Source organism: Notolepis coatsorum (genome assembly GCF_963971535.1).
Source record: "Notolepis coatsorum genome assembly, chromosome: 11".
NCBI lineage: Eukaryota > Metazoa > Chordata > Actinopteri > Aulopiformes > Paralepididae > Notolepis > Notolepis coatsorum.
This window is the reverse complement of record NC_140175.1, coordinates 128,913,408-128,930,534: the sequence shown is the minus strand read 5'-3', so window position 1 is coordinate 128,930,534 and position 17,127 is coordinate 128,913,408.

Sequence of the window (17,127 nt, the reverse complement as noted above, 5' to 3'; positions counted from 1 at the left end):
CCGTCAGAATGAATGAATGAGAACTTTATTAACAGATTGCATAATGGGTACAATACAGTACAGGAGGATGAAGACCAGAGAAAGACTTTCGGCTTTTTTACATAAGGGTCCTCCATTTTCAATTCATCAAAACATTTAGAGACATACAAATATACAGTAGTTTCATAAAAATGCTAAAATGCTATTGATTGATTGATTTAAAACTTTATTAACAGATTGCAGAATGGGTACAATACAGTACGGCTCAATACACACAATTGTTAAGGGGATGCAGACCAGAGAAAGACTTTTGTCTTGTTTACATCAGGGTCCCCCATTTTCAATTCATCATATTTCATATCTAAATCATATAATATCTCATTGCTAAATATATGCAATATATAATCTAATAATCCAATAATCTAAATCTAATATATAATATAAAAATGCTAAATGCATGGGTATTTTATTTTGTCTTTAATGTTGGCTTGCAAACTCATACTGTCTTGGTAAGCCTCATAATGAATTGTTTGGGGTAAAAAAGAAAAACATTGTGATGTGTATCGTGTATCGCCGAAAGGTCCGAAAATATCGTGATATCATATTTAGGCCATATCGCCCAGCCCTAGTTGGTTCATTATAAAAGATACAAACCTGACAACAAAAGCACTTAAATGTTAAATAAAAGGACCACAGTAATGAGGCAGGAGGAACATATTTTTTTGCACTATAATGGTAAAATTGTTATTTAAAAATGTGCCCCTAAAACATATTTTTTGCCCCTAAATTAGAAATTTAGGGGCAAAAAATATGTTTTAGGGGCACATTTTTAAATAACAATTTTACCATTATAGTGCAAAAAAATATGTGTGCCCCTAGTGAAAAAGCTTAGCGTACAGCCCTGCTAGTGAAAAAGGTTAGCGTAGAGCCCTGAGACAAGAGTTACATGTTGTTCTTATCTTACTGAAGCCTTTTCACATTTGTTATAGAAGTGAATATGGGTCATATATTTAATATTTTTGTTAAGATTGTTTATGGAATTTAATTTAGTTTTTGCCAAACAGAATATATATAATAGTGTAATTTGTAACAGTATTTTCAGATGCCTAATGAAGTGCACACCAAACCTAATGATTGTGCATCTGATGTGTGTCACACAGAGACCGCCAGTAAATGAGCCTGATACCCAGTACCGCCTCATGCCTGATTAATGTCGCCACACACACCAGAACACAACCAGACGTAACACACCGGTTACATTTGCATCCTAAAATGGCTTACCTGAGCTTGGTCCACCCTGGTTGGGCTTATCAAAATAAATGGTTTGGTTCCGGTTGCCAACCGACCCTGCCGATTTAGGTGCGACCCAATTTATTTTATGAGTAAAAAAATATATATATATATATATATATATACAATGTTTTACAATAAAGTTTCATACAAATCTTAGTCAAACCTTTAGTATTATGGATATTAAACATGCTGGCAGAGTACATGCATCCATGTTGTCGTGAACATTTTAATTAAATAAAGAAATTCCCTATCCATAGTCGCCGTGGGAAGAAATAAAATAAATTCCCTACCTACCCATGGCCTTAACTGACAACCAACAGGAACCAAACAATTAATTTGTTTAGGCCTTGGTCTCCTTGTTCTCATGCAAGGCTCTATATACACTGGTTCTCAACTGGTCTAGCCTCAGGACCCACCCGTCATTAAGCAGTGATGCACCGATGTGAAAATTGTGGCCGATACCGAACCGATAACCGATATTAATATTGCTGTTCTGGCCGATACCGATATTTACCGATGTCGATATCTCTGTATAGATAACGCTTTTTTATGATAATCAAATAAAGAGCTATTTTCCAAAACGCATAATTTTTTTTCTTTTGTAACTTATTTTCAGAAATGACTGATATTTTGAAACTATAAGGTCAAAACATGTAAAAAGAAGGAAAAAAAAAGATTAAAAAAAAAATATATTTTTAATATCGGCCCTATCTTGATATCGGACCGATACCGATGTGTAAAAAAAAAACTGCCATATCGGCCGATATTATATCGGCGGCCGATATATCGTGCATCACTATCATTAAGTTGCGACCCAAATTTCTTAACCAAAATTTGCAGTAATACACAATCCTTCATGCAATGTTAAAACATGAAACAAAAATAAACAAGTGCAACTAGGGCTACAAACCCAATAAAAAAAAATAAAAGCTTCTTAGCAGACACTTTTATCCATAGCAACGTACAGTACACAAGTGCATAGATTTTCAGTATATGTAGTCCCATGGGATCGAACCCACAACCTCAGCCTTGTTAGTGCCATGCTTTACCAAGTGAGCTACAGAGAACTACAGAAGGCAGATGTATCTTGAATTACAGGCATATGTTTAAACTGGTGATGCTCATCATGATTCAAGAATCTAAATTGAACTGTGAAATAAAAAGGCAGCCTTATCTTGAATTACAGGCATATATGCCTTTTAAACAAGTTTAAACTGGTGATGCTCATCAAGTTTCAAGAATCTGAATTGAACTGTAGCAGAGATTACCCGATCAGGGGATACTGAACAGCATTGTATTATGAAGAATTATAAGTGTTTTGTTTCTAAATGGCGTTTCATTTTTGATGGCTTCATGCTTTCATGTGCTAACACACTGCACTGCACACAACATACTGAGGTTTTTGTCCCTCTTTTGTCCTCAATGTAAGAAAACCCATATTTAATGTAGTCTGTGTCGTATTTGCGTTTCGCCATGTTTACAAATGCTTGAATCAATGGGCGGTAACTGTTGTGATGACATTAGTGTTACTGTCATGACAACGTTCAACGCTGGCAGCAAACTGCTACTGCACGCACACTGCGTCATGGGAAGCGTATGTGCTTCAAAATAAAAGTGCAGCAAAATCTGCAAGCACTCTATGGACCTTTTAAGGCCATGCTCAAAACCCACCTTTTCGCCATAAACAATCCATGAGCTCGTTTTGTATTGTAGTATGACTGGTGTATTATGTCGGTCCGTTCTCTATCGGCTTGGTTGGCCTGCATGTATTTTTTCTGTCTTTTTTGTTTCTTTTTCCCGGGATGCGCCCGGGCCGATGTAACTATTGGTTGAGGGTGCGCAATATAAATAAATGTATCATATCATATCAGAAATTCTGTAGACTGCGAAATAAAACCCTTTCCCCCTCAATTTCTTCTCCACGCACACATCCGCGACCCACTCAAAATGGCCACGCGACCCATCAGTTGAGAACCACTGCTCTATAATGCCTCAGCATCGGTGAGGTGTTATTGTCGTATCCAAGTTATTTTGAACACAACAGACGCATCACCTTTTAAAGTAACATAAATTAGGACAAGGGATACGCTGTGTTGTCACTTTTATTAATATTACTATGTGAATACTTAGGAGATAGATCAGCTCAGTTAGTTATTACTATATGAATACTTAGAGAGATCAGCTCAGTTAGTTATTACTATGTGCATACCTTATTATGAGAAATCTGATCAAAATGTTCCCAGGAAGGGAAAATCTCCTCTCTAGCTGGTTCCATCACAAAAAAAGAAGCTGGAACAGATAGCAAACAAACACGCAATAAATGCCTAAGTCGACACAATGTGAGTTCATAGGAGACTATTGCATTTTGTTGCCCCATTATCTCGAATCATGCGCCAAATGTCCTGAATCAGTCACGTGGTACGACCGGCGCGTGAGGTTCAACGTCACCACATGTCATCACAGGGCTGTACGCTAAGCTTTTTCACTAGGGGCACACTTGCCCCTAAATGAGAAATTTAGGGGCAAAGACTATTTTTTAGGAGCACATTTTTAAATAACAATTTTACCATTATTAAAAAAATATGGTCCTCCTGCCTCATTACTGTGGTCCTTTTATTTAACATTTAAGTGCGTTTGTTTTCAGGTTTGTATCTTTTATAATGAACCTCAACCAACTGAGAAAGTGTGTAAATCACTAATAGAACAAAAGCAACAAACTGTGTGTGCGTGCGCACGCTTGTGTAGTGCTCCTTGAATGAGATCACCACAACACACACCATTGCATTAATCGCGTCCCCGACTGCCAAGAACCTTGGTGTTGTCCTCGACGATCAGTTGAACTTCTCTGCTCACATCGCAGCGACAACCAGAACCTGCAGATTCCTCCTGAGCAACGTCAGAAGGATACGCCCCTTTCTGACAAAAGAAGCCACCCAACTCCTCATCCAATCAACAGTCATCTCCCGCCTCGACTACTGCAACGCACTGCTAGCTGGCCTCCCGGCCACTGCCACCAAGCCTCTTCAACTCATTCAAAACGCAGCGGCCCGCCTGATCTCAAACCTACCGAAGTCGGCCCATGTCACCCCACTTCTTAGGGACCTGCACTGGCTCCCCATTGCTGCACGTATCCGCTTCAAGGCCCTCGACCTAGCATACCGTGCGGCAAAGGGAACCGCTCCCGCCTACCTCCGGTCAATGGTCTCTAACTACACACACTCAAGACCCCTACGCTCTGCATCTTCTGGCCGCCTCAGACCTACTCCTATCCAAGCTCCCGGAGGGTCATCAAAGAGAAGCCGCCTATTCTCAGTCCTTGCCCCACAATGGTGGAATGAACTACCCATCCCAGTTAGGACAGCCGAATCCCGTCCAATATTTCGCCGTCGACTAAAGACTCACTTCTTCAACCATTATCTGAAATGATAAAAAATAATAATAATAAAAAAAAAATCTAACCCTGACTAACCCTTACTGTCATGCACTTGTCCTAATAAACTAACCTACACTGTAACACGCAACACTTTGATGAACATTGTTACTCAGCTGATAGAGTTGTACCCTTCTTGCTGTCTTGTCGTACAGAACTTGTAAGTCGCTTTGGATAAAAGCGTCAGCTAAATGACTAAATGTAAATGTAATCAGGAGGACAAGAAACTCTGCATACATTTGTTTCACAATGAAAAGTGCTTTAGAAATCAAATTAACTATTATTATTGTAAATAACCCCATGAAAGGTTTATTATTTTTATGGGTAATTACCTGCTTCATATTTGTGATGTTACTGGTTTCAGTGTGTGCCTAAATTGATCAATGTGTTTGTCCGTTTATAGAGATCTATGCCAATTAATGTTTATGTATATCCGGGACTTTTTTTTTATAAGAATTGAGAGGTATTTGTATGTGACCTTTATTTTGAAAACCGTGTTGCGACACAACCTTATTTGCACTTTTGACAGTGAAATGTTCAGTCCAACTTAGCTCGAAGGAAAGACTAATCAAAAAGGTTTAATTGACCCGTATGAGGCTCTTACGGTAGGACTTTGATTGTTTATAGCAGTGGAATGTAATACTATGCAAAACGAGAAATAAACAGTGATTTTACCAGCAGTAAATTGCAAGCCACTTTCATTTCATATACGGGGAACCGTGACAATTATTAGTATTATCTTATTTGCATATTGTCTCATTATTAGATAGATAGATAGATAGATAGATAGGTTGATACTTTATTGATCCCCGGAGGGAAATTTAAGTAGACAGTATTTCACGTCCTAATAGTGGGGTACTCACCTAATGCATGGCTGAACCTGAACGTTAGAAGTGTCCGTGTCCCCGTCAATCAATCATCACATCATCACGTCAATCATCATCATCTTATCATCTCTCCACATCGGACGTGGTTGTCATAAGATGGACTGATATACACTCCGTTCTTCTTGCAGAGCTAAATTAGCGGCTTACATTTATTGAAAGGAAGTTCTTCTTTGGCGATGCAATAGCCCATATTATTATTGAAAGGAAGATGCCACATTCAGTTTTGTTTTGCTAGGAATTCTGGGATTTGTTGTTGGATGTATGGACTCTACGCAGACATGGACATGGTATTTAATCGCACGATAGACTACAAGTACCAAGTATATAGCGTGACCCAGATTCACTCCACGCAAATATTTTTTTCACTCAGGCTATCGGCGATCGCAGTAAGTTCATTCATTGCTGACAGATTCTTTCATAGCACCATGACATTTTGTCGCACTGTACAGCCCTAGTTGTAGGCTAATGTTTTAAAAAATTTTTATCCAATTTGTATAGAATAATATGAAATGCGAATGAAGGGTTGAAATCACTACTCGCAAGGTTGCTCCCAAATATTATTTCCCACTCGCAACGGCCAAATTAAGGGGCAATTTGCGATCATCTCGTCGCAGTGTACAGCCCTGCATCGACACAAGCCTCGATACACTCCACATAAAGTCCTGGATTATCAGCGCTCCAGGGTGCGACTGTTTTGGTCGCATTTTGCGACTGTTTTGGTCGCATTTTGCGACCAAAACTCAGTGCAGTGCGACTGGATGTTTTCCCTTGTCGCACTGGTGCTCCCAGCAGGTCTGTCTGGCTGTGTGTGTGTGTGTTTAGCGTCTTTTTCCCCGTGGCCATGTGCGTTCAAAGAAATAAAAATCTCTGCCTTTGATTGGCTATAACACGTGCATTATGCAAAGACCAGCCCAGATCTGCCTCTGATTGGCTCTGATCATCACCCTGCCATTATTATTCGCTGAATGACGGGATAAACAAAAAAGCCATGTGAGCATCAACTTTCCGAATTGAAACGATAAAAAAAGCACAGCGTCTCATTTCATAATACGTTTCCGAATGGACGTTTCGAACTTTCGATTAAACAAAGTGTATGCAGTGATGCTTTCCCAGCGGAACGTTACACAGGTATGTTATATACACGTTAATTAAGCTATGTAACGTTAGAGTGTAGCCCTTTAGCTTTAGCTAACGTTAAGATAGCAAATGGATTCACAAAATGGATTATCATTCAAACGTTATTCAAGCCTCCCGTTACCAGTAAGTCCGTACGTCTACTACTCAACCGCAGCGATGTGCGTTATGTGCCTAAACTTTGCTAGTCAAGACTCTACAGTACGCTGGGTTGAGGCACGGACGGAAGTGGCTATTTTTCAAAATAAAATACCCGAAAGACTATTAGTATAGGGAGGTGTAGTGGTTACTTCCTGGTCTATAGGGAGGTGTAGTGGTTACATGATTGCTGTTTCCGGCCGGTCCGCGTGTATGCTTTCCGCAACGGAGTTCGGTTTCCGGGTTCCTCTGATTGGCTGCGACCCCCACGTGACGCTGCCGCTCTGCTGTGTGTTGTGTTGCAGCGCGCACCAGAGCGGCAGAGGTCCCTGCCTTCCTCCATTTATACGCATGGAAGTATTGCCTACACCGTAACGAATCATTAAAAAAATATACCGTTAACTGGAATATGTTGTGCCTTTACACATATGTTGGATTATGTAATGGTAATGTAAACTGCTGCAACACAACACACACGCGGCCGGTCCATCATCTTGAAAACACAATGTATTTGCCCATTGCCCATTTCTAAATCTTCTTGTTTAAAACAAATAAAGCATCAACATTTGCATGGTGTACCTTTCTGTGCGTATTCATCCACAATCTATAGCTCAACATGAAAATATTTGCAATTAATTGTAAAAAATAAATAAACTTGCTGAATTTTATTTCAACCAAAAATGCTTAAAGGCCAACTTGCAGGTTGTATTTTTGTTCAATAAACAATGTGACTAGGCCAACGCTGACTTTCATGAAGAGGGGAAAAAATTATCGAAATTGACCCAGTTTTAGCGTTTTTATTAGGGCTGTCAGTTTATCGCGTTAATTAGATTAATTAATTACACCGCAAATTATCGCGTTATGAAAATTAACTCAAAATGTATTACAATCTTTTTTTTTAATTTTTTATAATATTTATTTTGTATCTCATTCATTCCATAAGAATGTACAATACACATTTACATACTTTTTTTTTAATATGGTCCATTTGCATGTTCTTGGTATCTGATTCTAGGGACATCTATGAATCTCAGGGAATGTATTCCCAGTGTCAGAAATACTGTGGGCTAGATCCACAAAGAATGCATTGCACGGTGCAAGTTGCACCCTTACTTACAATTCATTATGAATTGAAAATGGGGGACCCTGATGTAAACAAGACGAAAGTCTTTCTCTGGTCTGCATCCCCTTAACAATTGTGTGTATTGAGCCGTACTGTATTGTACCCATTCTGCAATCTGTTGATAACATTTTCATTCAATCAATCCATCTGCGCGGTGATTGATTGAATGAAAATGTTATTTTGAGTAAATTGTAATGAACCAAATGAGAATATCAATCAATTTTTTTTCATTGACACAACAATAGTAGTAGTTATAATATATTTGAGCTTGTAACGTTAACGTTAGTTAGCTAATAGTAGGGCTGTCTTAAATACTTCGAAGCTTCGAAGCTTCGTTCGATGGCACAAGCTTCGAACATGTAAAAAAAAATTGAAGTAAAATTTTTTTTTTTTTTTTTTATACTTCAGTGTGTGTGTGTGTGTGCATGGGGCCATTGGGTGGGGCCGGGGGACAAATACACTGGAGGAAAGTAACCCAGCTCAGCACTGCCCAAATTATATCATCACTATTGCCTGTTTGAAACTTTGAAGGATATCATCCTCAAACACATATACACCACCTACACGCCTATTCTCAGTCCTTGCCCCACAATGGTGGAATGAACTACCCACCCCAGGTAGGACAGCCGAATCCCGTCCAATCTTTCGCCGTCGACTAAAGACGCACTTCTTCAACCATTATCTGAAATAAAATTAAAAAAAATCGAACCCTAACTAACCTTACTGTCATGCACTTGTCCTAATAAACTAACCTACACTGTAACACGCAACACTTTGATGAATATTGTTACTCAGCTGATAGAGTTGTATCCTTCCTGATGACCTGTCGTACAGAACTTATAAGTCGATTTGGATAAAAGCGTCAGCTAAATGACTAAATGTGAATGTAAATGCCTTGTAGAATTCCACACATAAGAAAGAAAGATACTGGGATGAATAAACAAAATAGGAAATAAAATGTAGAAATGCATGCAATACATAAATAAATATGAATCTCCATATATGAAATAGAACATTTAGATAAGGTGCTACTGAGATGTTTTGGTGAGTTCTTTGTTTTTTTGTGGAAGTAGCCCTTCTTAAAAATGCATGAACATTCACTGATAATTGGTCTGTAGTGGAGTCTACAAGGTCTACATTGCCGGACCTTGTAGACTGACATAATTCTGTGCATAGTTTAGTCTCCACAGGCCATATTTCAAATAATCATAATCTTACTTCATTCATCTTAAACATTCTTGATTTGGGGGATTGGTAGTTCCCATGAAATCTGAAGTTGTTCAAACGACAACAGCGATCCACCTTGAATTAAATCACACAGCCGTGTTGGCTGTGTCACAGTCACGAAAGGGGCTACTTAATTCATTAATCCAATCCACTTTATTTATAGAGCACATTTAAAAACAACAACGTTTACCAAAGTGCTGTACAAGTCCCACAACATAAGATAATAAAAAAAAATATATATATATATATATTATTAAAAAGCTTCGAATTCAAATCGAAGCTCGGCCCCGAAGCTTCGATTGCCAAAATAAATTCGAAGGTCAGCCCTAGCTAATAGCTATCGTGGTAGCCCGTTTCGTGACTGTGATGCACCGAGTGCTATCCGAGGGGGCTACTATCGTATCAACATGCCGTGACGTGTAGCTTGCTAGCCGGCATGATGCGTGTGCAGTGCTTTGCCCCACATGTCTGAGAAGAGGACCTGCACATTTTACTCGTTCCCAAAACTCTTTTACATGCCGCGATTTAAAATGGTTCACGACAGTAGACATAATTCTAACGTTAGCGGGGTAACGTTAGCCAGAGCCATATAGCCAGTAGTACTATGACCCGGACGGGCATAAGGCATAAGTTGCCTGAAGTGACGTCACGGCCCTGCTAGCATCTGATAAGCTATTTCATTTGCTCCATGCATGTTATTAGTGCGTGGACCTTTTTAACCCTTTCTGAGTGGCATTTCCGGCGTCAAAAGAAAAATAATGAAATTAGATACCAATGATGTAAACTACCCATAATTGAAGAGTAGGGTTTAACCTGCAAGTTGGCCTTTAACAAATAATGTTAGTGATAGAAGGGAACTCATTTTGTGCAAAAATGGAAAGCTTTCCAAATGTTCATGAGGTAGAATTGTTACAATAGCCGATCATTTTCCCAAAGATAAATCCCTATACGGGTGGACCTCGCAGGTGGTCCAAAGTGACGTCAGACTACACCTCCGTATTTAGGAGCTAATTGTTTGCATTATTAAAAACGATGGTTCGAACATCCGTTTGAAAAACCCTGGCGAATGTTCGAATCCCAAAAACAGGCTTGGGGACAGCTCTAACTGGAGCTGAGCTGAATGTGTTAAAATAGACATAAAAATGTGAAGGATTGGACTTTGCGAGCTAACTGTAATACAATGTTATTTTTTACAATAATTTACACAACATCTTAAGAAATTACTAATGTGTATGGAAACTGACAAAAAAGGTAATGGTAAAGGTAACGCTTAAAATGTATTATTGCAGCGGCAAAAGGCACAGTGGACATTTTTGGGTGCACCTAAATTATGAGCTGGTGCACCTAAATGAAAAAGTTAGGCGCACTGGTGCAACCAATGTAAAAAGTTAGTCTGGAGCCCTGATTATTCAACAAATGCTTTGTGTGTTTACAGTGTGAAGTCTCTGTGACGGAACACTACTGGACCAAGGCTTTCTACTCAAAACATCTGGATCAAAACCTTCTTCTTGTGTAAACAGACAGCAGAATGGACACCACAACATCTGTAAGTACAATTATGTTTACTTTGTTTTTCTCTTATTGCTCCTCCTTGCAGCAGCGGCACTCGAAAGGAGCCTTGAAGTTGTACAATCCCACCTTAATTGTAAAAAATGCCAAATGTTTTACATTTATAGTACTTTACCATCTCCATGGTCAACTGCAGCGATGTAATTTTCTTCACAATAAAAGATTACATTTCTCCAGATACATTTACATTTAGTCATTTAGCTGACGCTTTTATCCAAAGCGACTTACAAGTTCTGTACGACAAGTCATCAGGAAGGGCACAACTCTATCAGCTGAGCAACAATGTTCATCAAAGTGTTGCGTGTTACAGTGTAGGTTAGTTTATTAGGACAAGTGCATGACAGTATGGTTAGTTAGGGTTAGATATTTTTATTTTATTTTTATTTTTATTTCAATTTACTTTTATTTCAGATAATGGTTGAAGAAGTGCGTCTTTAGTCGACGGCGCAAAAAGATTGGACGGGTTTCGGCTGTCCTAACTGGGGTGGGTAGTTCATTCCACCATTGTGGGGCAAGGACTGAGAATAGGCAACTTCTCTTTGATGACCCTCCCGGAGCTCGGATAGGAGTAGGTCTGAGGCGGCCAGAAGATGCAGAGTGTAGGGGTCTTGAGGGTGTGTAGTTAGAGACCATTGACCGGAGGTAGGCGGGAGCGGTTCCCTTTGCCGCACGGTATGCTAGGTCGAGGGCCTTAAAGCGGATACGTGCAGCAATGGGGAGCCAGTGCAGGTCCCTAAGAAGTGGGGTGACATGGGCCGACTTCGGTAGGTTTGAGATCAGGCGGGCCGCTGCGTTCTGAATGAGTTGAAGAGGCTTGGTGGCAGTGGTCGGGATGCCAGTGGCAGTGAGCAGTGCGTTGCAGTAGTCGAGGCGGGAGATGACTGTTGATTGGATGAGGAGTTGGGTGGCTTCTTTTGTCAGGAAGGGGCGTTGCTCAGGAGGAATCTGCAGGTTCTGGTTGTCGCTGCGATGTGAGCAGAGAAGTTCAACTGGTCGTCGAGGACAACACCAAGGTTCTTGGCGGTCGGGGACGCGGTCACAGCTGCATTCTCGACTGTGATGGAAAGGTCGGTCAGGGGGGAGGATTTGGCCGGCAGGTGGAGCAATTCTGTTTCGCTTAGGTTCAGTTTGAGGTGGTTGGTCGTCATCCAGGCGGAGATGTCGGACAGACAGGCCGAGATCCGCTCAGAGACGTGGATATCTGAGGGAGGGAAGGAGAGGAAGAGTTGAGTATCATCGGCATAACAATGATACGAGGTACCCGACGCTACCTCTGATAGCTTTATGTAGCTGTAAAGACATTCATTGTCCATAGACCACAGCAACACTTCTGTATTCTGAAATCATGGGAGAGAGGAGAAAATGAATGAATGTGGATGAGAGCCTTGACGTAAGTGGTTGTAGCTATGGCTGTGGGGGTGCTGGAGACATGATCCAATAGACTTTTATACACCGGAGTCTCCTGGGCCCAGGAGTTCAAAACTTTTAATCACTATCTGAATGGATCAGATTTGTATTTTGGGTAGTTGAAAACCAAAAAACAGGATGAGGATCACTTTGATATCAGATCAGATCAGAAAATCAAATCCAAGATCAAGATCCAAGATCTGGATCAAATCTTCAAAATGGGTAGTTCAAACCGACAACACAGGAGTGGGATCAGTTTGATCCCAAAAAAGATGGATCTTGATCCCACCAGAGGGGTGGATTTCCAGTAGATTACCAGAGCAAAATGTACTATACAATCTATAAAAAAACATGTTTCAATATAAATAAGATGGCAAAGTTTGTTAACCTCTTAACTGGCGCCCCCAAAAGTGGCAATTTTTTTTTACTTGAACTTGAGGACTGCATACTACTTTTGCAAACTAAAATACTATACTTTAAAAAGAGACCAGGCTCATCCATGTGCTATAAGTATAAAGATGACAAGATACAAGAGATACAAGAGTTTTATTTGTCACGGCATACAGGTATACAGTGAAATGCAGGGGGTCTTGCCTGCAACGATGTGCATAATACAATAGTAATATATAATAAGAATCCAACCAATAGAACAACATTGTGCAATAAACAAGTAAACAAAGTAGGGCAGATCGGTATCTGTATATGATTTATTTACAGAGCATGGTAGGACATGCTAGGTCCTGTGATAGTGCAATACACTGTTAGCTACGGATGAGGCACTGGGTCTTTATGTACACTGCTATACAATGCTATATTATACATTCTTAAGCTCTACTATACTACTCTTGACCTTTCCTTCTGTAAAGTGACCATAAGTGTGAGTGTGTGCAGCATGAGATAGATAGATAGATAGATAGATAGATAGATAGATAGATAGATAGATAGATAGATAGATAGATAGATAGATACTTTATTAATCCCCTTGGGGAAATTCAGGGTATCTCGCAGCTCACACAGTATACAGAGTGTGTGTGCTCATGTTAAAGTGGCTGCTAATGTGTGAGCGTGTACAGTGTGTGTGTTGTGTGTGTGCTCATGTGTGCTTGTGCGTGGAGAGTTTAGTGTTCAAGGCTCTGATGGCCTGGGGGAAGAAGCTGAGCCGAAGTCTCTCTGTCCTAGTTACTGGTGTTCGCAGGCGGTTGCCTGACCGCAGCAGCATGAACAGGCTGTTGTTGGGGTGGTGAGGGTCTTTCATTATCCTGCAGGCTCTGGATTTGCACCTCTTGTTGTATAGGACCTGCAGGGTTGGTACTAGGGCTGACCTTCGAAGCTTTTTTTGGCAATCGAAGCTTCGGGGCCGAGCTTCGATTTTAATTCGAAGCTTGGAGAGGATTTTTTTTTTATTTTTTTTATTTTTTTTTGTATCTTATGTCGTGGGACTTGTACAGCACTTTGGTAAACGTTGTTGTTTTTAAATGCGCTCTATAAATAAAGTGGATTGGATTAATTAATTAAGTAGCCCCTTTCGTGACTGACGCAGCCAACAAGGTTTCACTCGGCTGTGTGATTTAATTCAAGGTGGATCGCTGTTGTCGTTTGAACAACTTCAGATTTCATGGGAACTACCAATCCCCCAAATCAAGAATGTTTAAGATGAATGAAATAAGATTTTGATTATTTGAAATATGGCCTGTGTAACTGAGGGGTACAATTCCCTGACTGTATTACTAGATATGATACTTACTACCACTACCTTTGTACTTAATATTCGGCCACCCAGTACACGGCATAAATATATTATGATGAACACTGTCACGTAGATGAAACGGATCCAACACAAATGTACGAATTAGAAATAGGTATTTATTTCTACACAGCGATGGTGTGTAGAGCAAGCACTTAATCAAATCAATCACATTTATGAATGGAATTAGTATGCACTTTTATGGCAAGAGTATTCGTCGGTATATCAATAGAGAATGTCCAATCTCTGAAGGCGCAGGCGGTACATATACGACCTGGAATAGTTTAAGGAATAACAGCAATGATACTTTAATGATTATATACTGGATACACTAGAGGGGGTTAATCCGGTCGCTTGTAAGCCGACAGGAGTAGGAAGGGGGGGGGGGTAGAATCCGGCTGCCTCATCCGGCCAAGGGTATCCCAGGTGAACCCACTGTAGTGCCGTTCAATGCGCCGGCGATCCTTGGACCACAGATGAAAGCAGGTGGACTCTTTGTGGGCCGGCGTCATCCGGTCCACGGAGGAGAGACGTGAAGCGACCTCGTCTTGCAGAGCGTCTCCTCACCTTGCGTCCTCTCCAGGGGGGGGGGTTCCAACACACGGCAGTGTCGGGGGTCTTTATCCATGGAATAATCAATGTATACAAAGCATAATCCGTGCCTGGGAAGGCGGGCTGTCGTCGGTAGAATAATCCGGTATACAGGTCCACTCGCTCGTCGGCTCTGGGGCTCCTCGGGTGCAGCTTCACGTGGGGTCAACCACCCTGGGTAAGCAGCCAGTTCTCTGCCCGAAACGATGGGGTGCTGACTACGGTAGTATTCTCACCGCACGAAGCACTATATATTAACAGACTATTATTAGCTTAATAGACTACGTCCAACTCGACGATATAGTGCCAAATATGACTATTCAAATATTAATATACACGATGTCTCAATACCGATGGTAGGCGAACTTGGCCTTACTCCCACACGTGGCGTCGCGGGGAGGCTTTACGTCTGTGACTCTATTGGAGGGTAAGAAACTGGACTGAAAAGAAAGTCCTACTTTAGTAGCGCAGTATATATACGCACTATGAACAAATAGTCCCATTAGTGGTGCGGTAGCCAGATTCCTACGCGGAACTAGGACTTGTTCGTACATGTGGAGCGGTACGTTTGAACTGGGTCTGAGGGGTATGGCAGCCTGGCACCAAGGTCTCGACCAATAGTAGAATGGAGACTATTATGGGATGTTCAGTAGGCTAGAATGGATATTCAATGCATATTGTACAAGGAATATACAAGGGATATCAGGGAATATTAGAGAATATGCAAATACAATTAAATATATATATATAAATAAATATATATATTCGGTTTAATCTGGCCCTTCACAACAGCCACCCCCTGATTGGTCCCAGACCTAATCAGTTAAACAGAGACAGATTAATCGCGTTGTCTATTTACACATAAGGGTTTGCTGTAGGGGTCAGTCAACTTCACAAAGTCATAGGGTTGTAGGGTCATGGTCATCATCGATTGTGTCTGGGAGTCGAGGCAGTTCTATGAGCCTCGCCACGGGACGGGTGTAAGTGCGACCCTGGACGAGCACTTCAGCTGCTCGGACCTTGCCGTCGGCACCGGTGATCACTTTGCTTACGCGGCCGGCCGGCCACATAGCTCTGGGCAGTGATTGATCAATAATCATGACGACTGTTCCTTCTGTCAAATTGTCTCTCTCCTTTACCCACTTCTGGCGGGTCTGTAGAGACGGTAGGTAGTGCAGTAGGAAACTGTTCCAAAACTTGTCGGCTAATACTTGGCTGTACCTCCACATTCGTCGGCCGTTCGCTTCTTCAGGCCGGTACATTGTCTGGGGTAATGCAGGATCTAGCCGCCCCATCAGGAGTGTGTTGGGGGTAACTGGGTCGATATCCGCCACATCACTGGAGACATATCCGAGGGGCTTCGAGTTAAGTACTCCCTCAATCTCCGTGAGGACTGTCATTAGGACTTCTTCCGCCACAGTCTGGGCCCCAAGTACTGCGTACAGGGCTGTCTTTATGGAGCGCACTTCTCGTTCCCAAGTGCCACCGAAGTGGGGTGCGTTTGGGGGGTTGAATTGGAAATCAACCTGTGCTGGAGCGAGGTGGGTCTTAAGTTCTGGGCCCATAGCTTGGAAGCTCTCTCTCAGCTCTCTTTCGCCGCCTTTGAAGTTTGTCCCATGATCGGACAATAGGGTAGACGGTCTTCCTTTTCGTGATGTGAATCTACGGAAGGCCATAAGGAATGAGTCTGTGCTCATGGTCGGGAGAAGCTCGATGTGTATCGCTCTGGTGGTCATGCATTTGAATACAATACCCCACCGCTTCTCGGTTCCTCTTCCTTTCTTTATGTGCAGCGGGCCAAAGCAGTCCATACCCGTTGAGTGGAATGGCTTGTCACCGATTCGGAGGCGACATGGAGGAAGGTCAGCCATCCTTGGTATGCTGGGCTGCGCGCGCCACTTGCGGCAGTCTAGACATGTTCGCTGGAAGCGTCGTACCGCCTCTCTTCCTTGTAGGATCCAGTAACGACGTCTGATTTCCGCGAAGTCTCTTTCTGCTCCTGCGTGATGTACATCCTCATCGTATTTCTTTATAATCAGCTCTGTGACCTTGTGTCGGCTGTTCAATACGATCGGGTATTTAATGTCATCCGGTAGATTGGGGGCTCTGCGTAGGCGACCACCCACTCTGATGAGGGTATGAGCGTCGCTCTCGGGGGCCAGATGAATTAATCTGCTGTCGGATGGGACGGGCTTTCCTCCCTGTAGACAGGCCAATTCATCGGGGAACGAGTCTCTCTGGGCTCGCTGCAGTAGAAGCAATTCTGCTTCCTCGTAGTTAGCTGCTGACATATCAGCGGGGGACTTGCACTCCGGGTGGTACCGCAGGAATGTTCTTTGTTGTGCACTCTCTATGGACGTGCAATCGTCTATGTTAGGGTCGGTGGAGGCTACGGTGCTCAATCCACAGAACACAGACTTCTTATTTTCCACCTCCTCTGGACTTGCTTCCCTCGGGATAGGCATGGGCCACTGTCCTTCCGGGAGTCTTAGGAATGCGGGGCCGTCACTGTAGACATTGCGACGGGTGAGGTCATCCAGGGGCATCCCCCGGGTGATGACGTCAGCTGGGTTCTGTTTTGTATCAACGTAGCGCCACTCTGTTT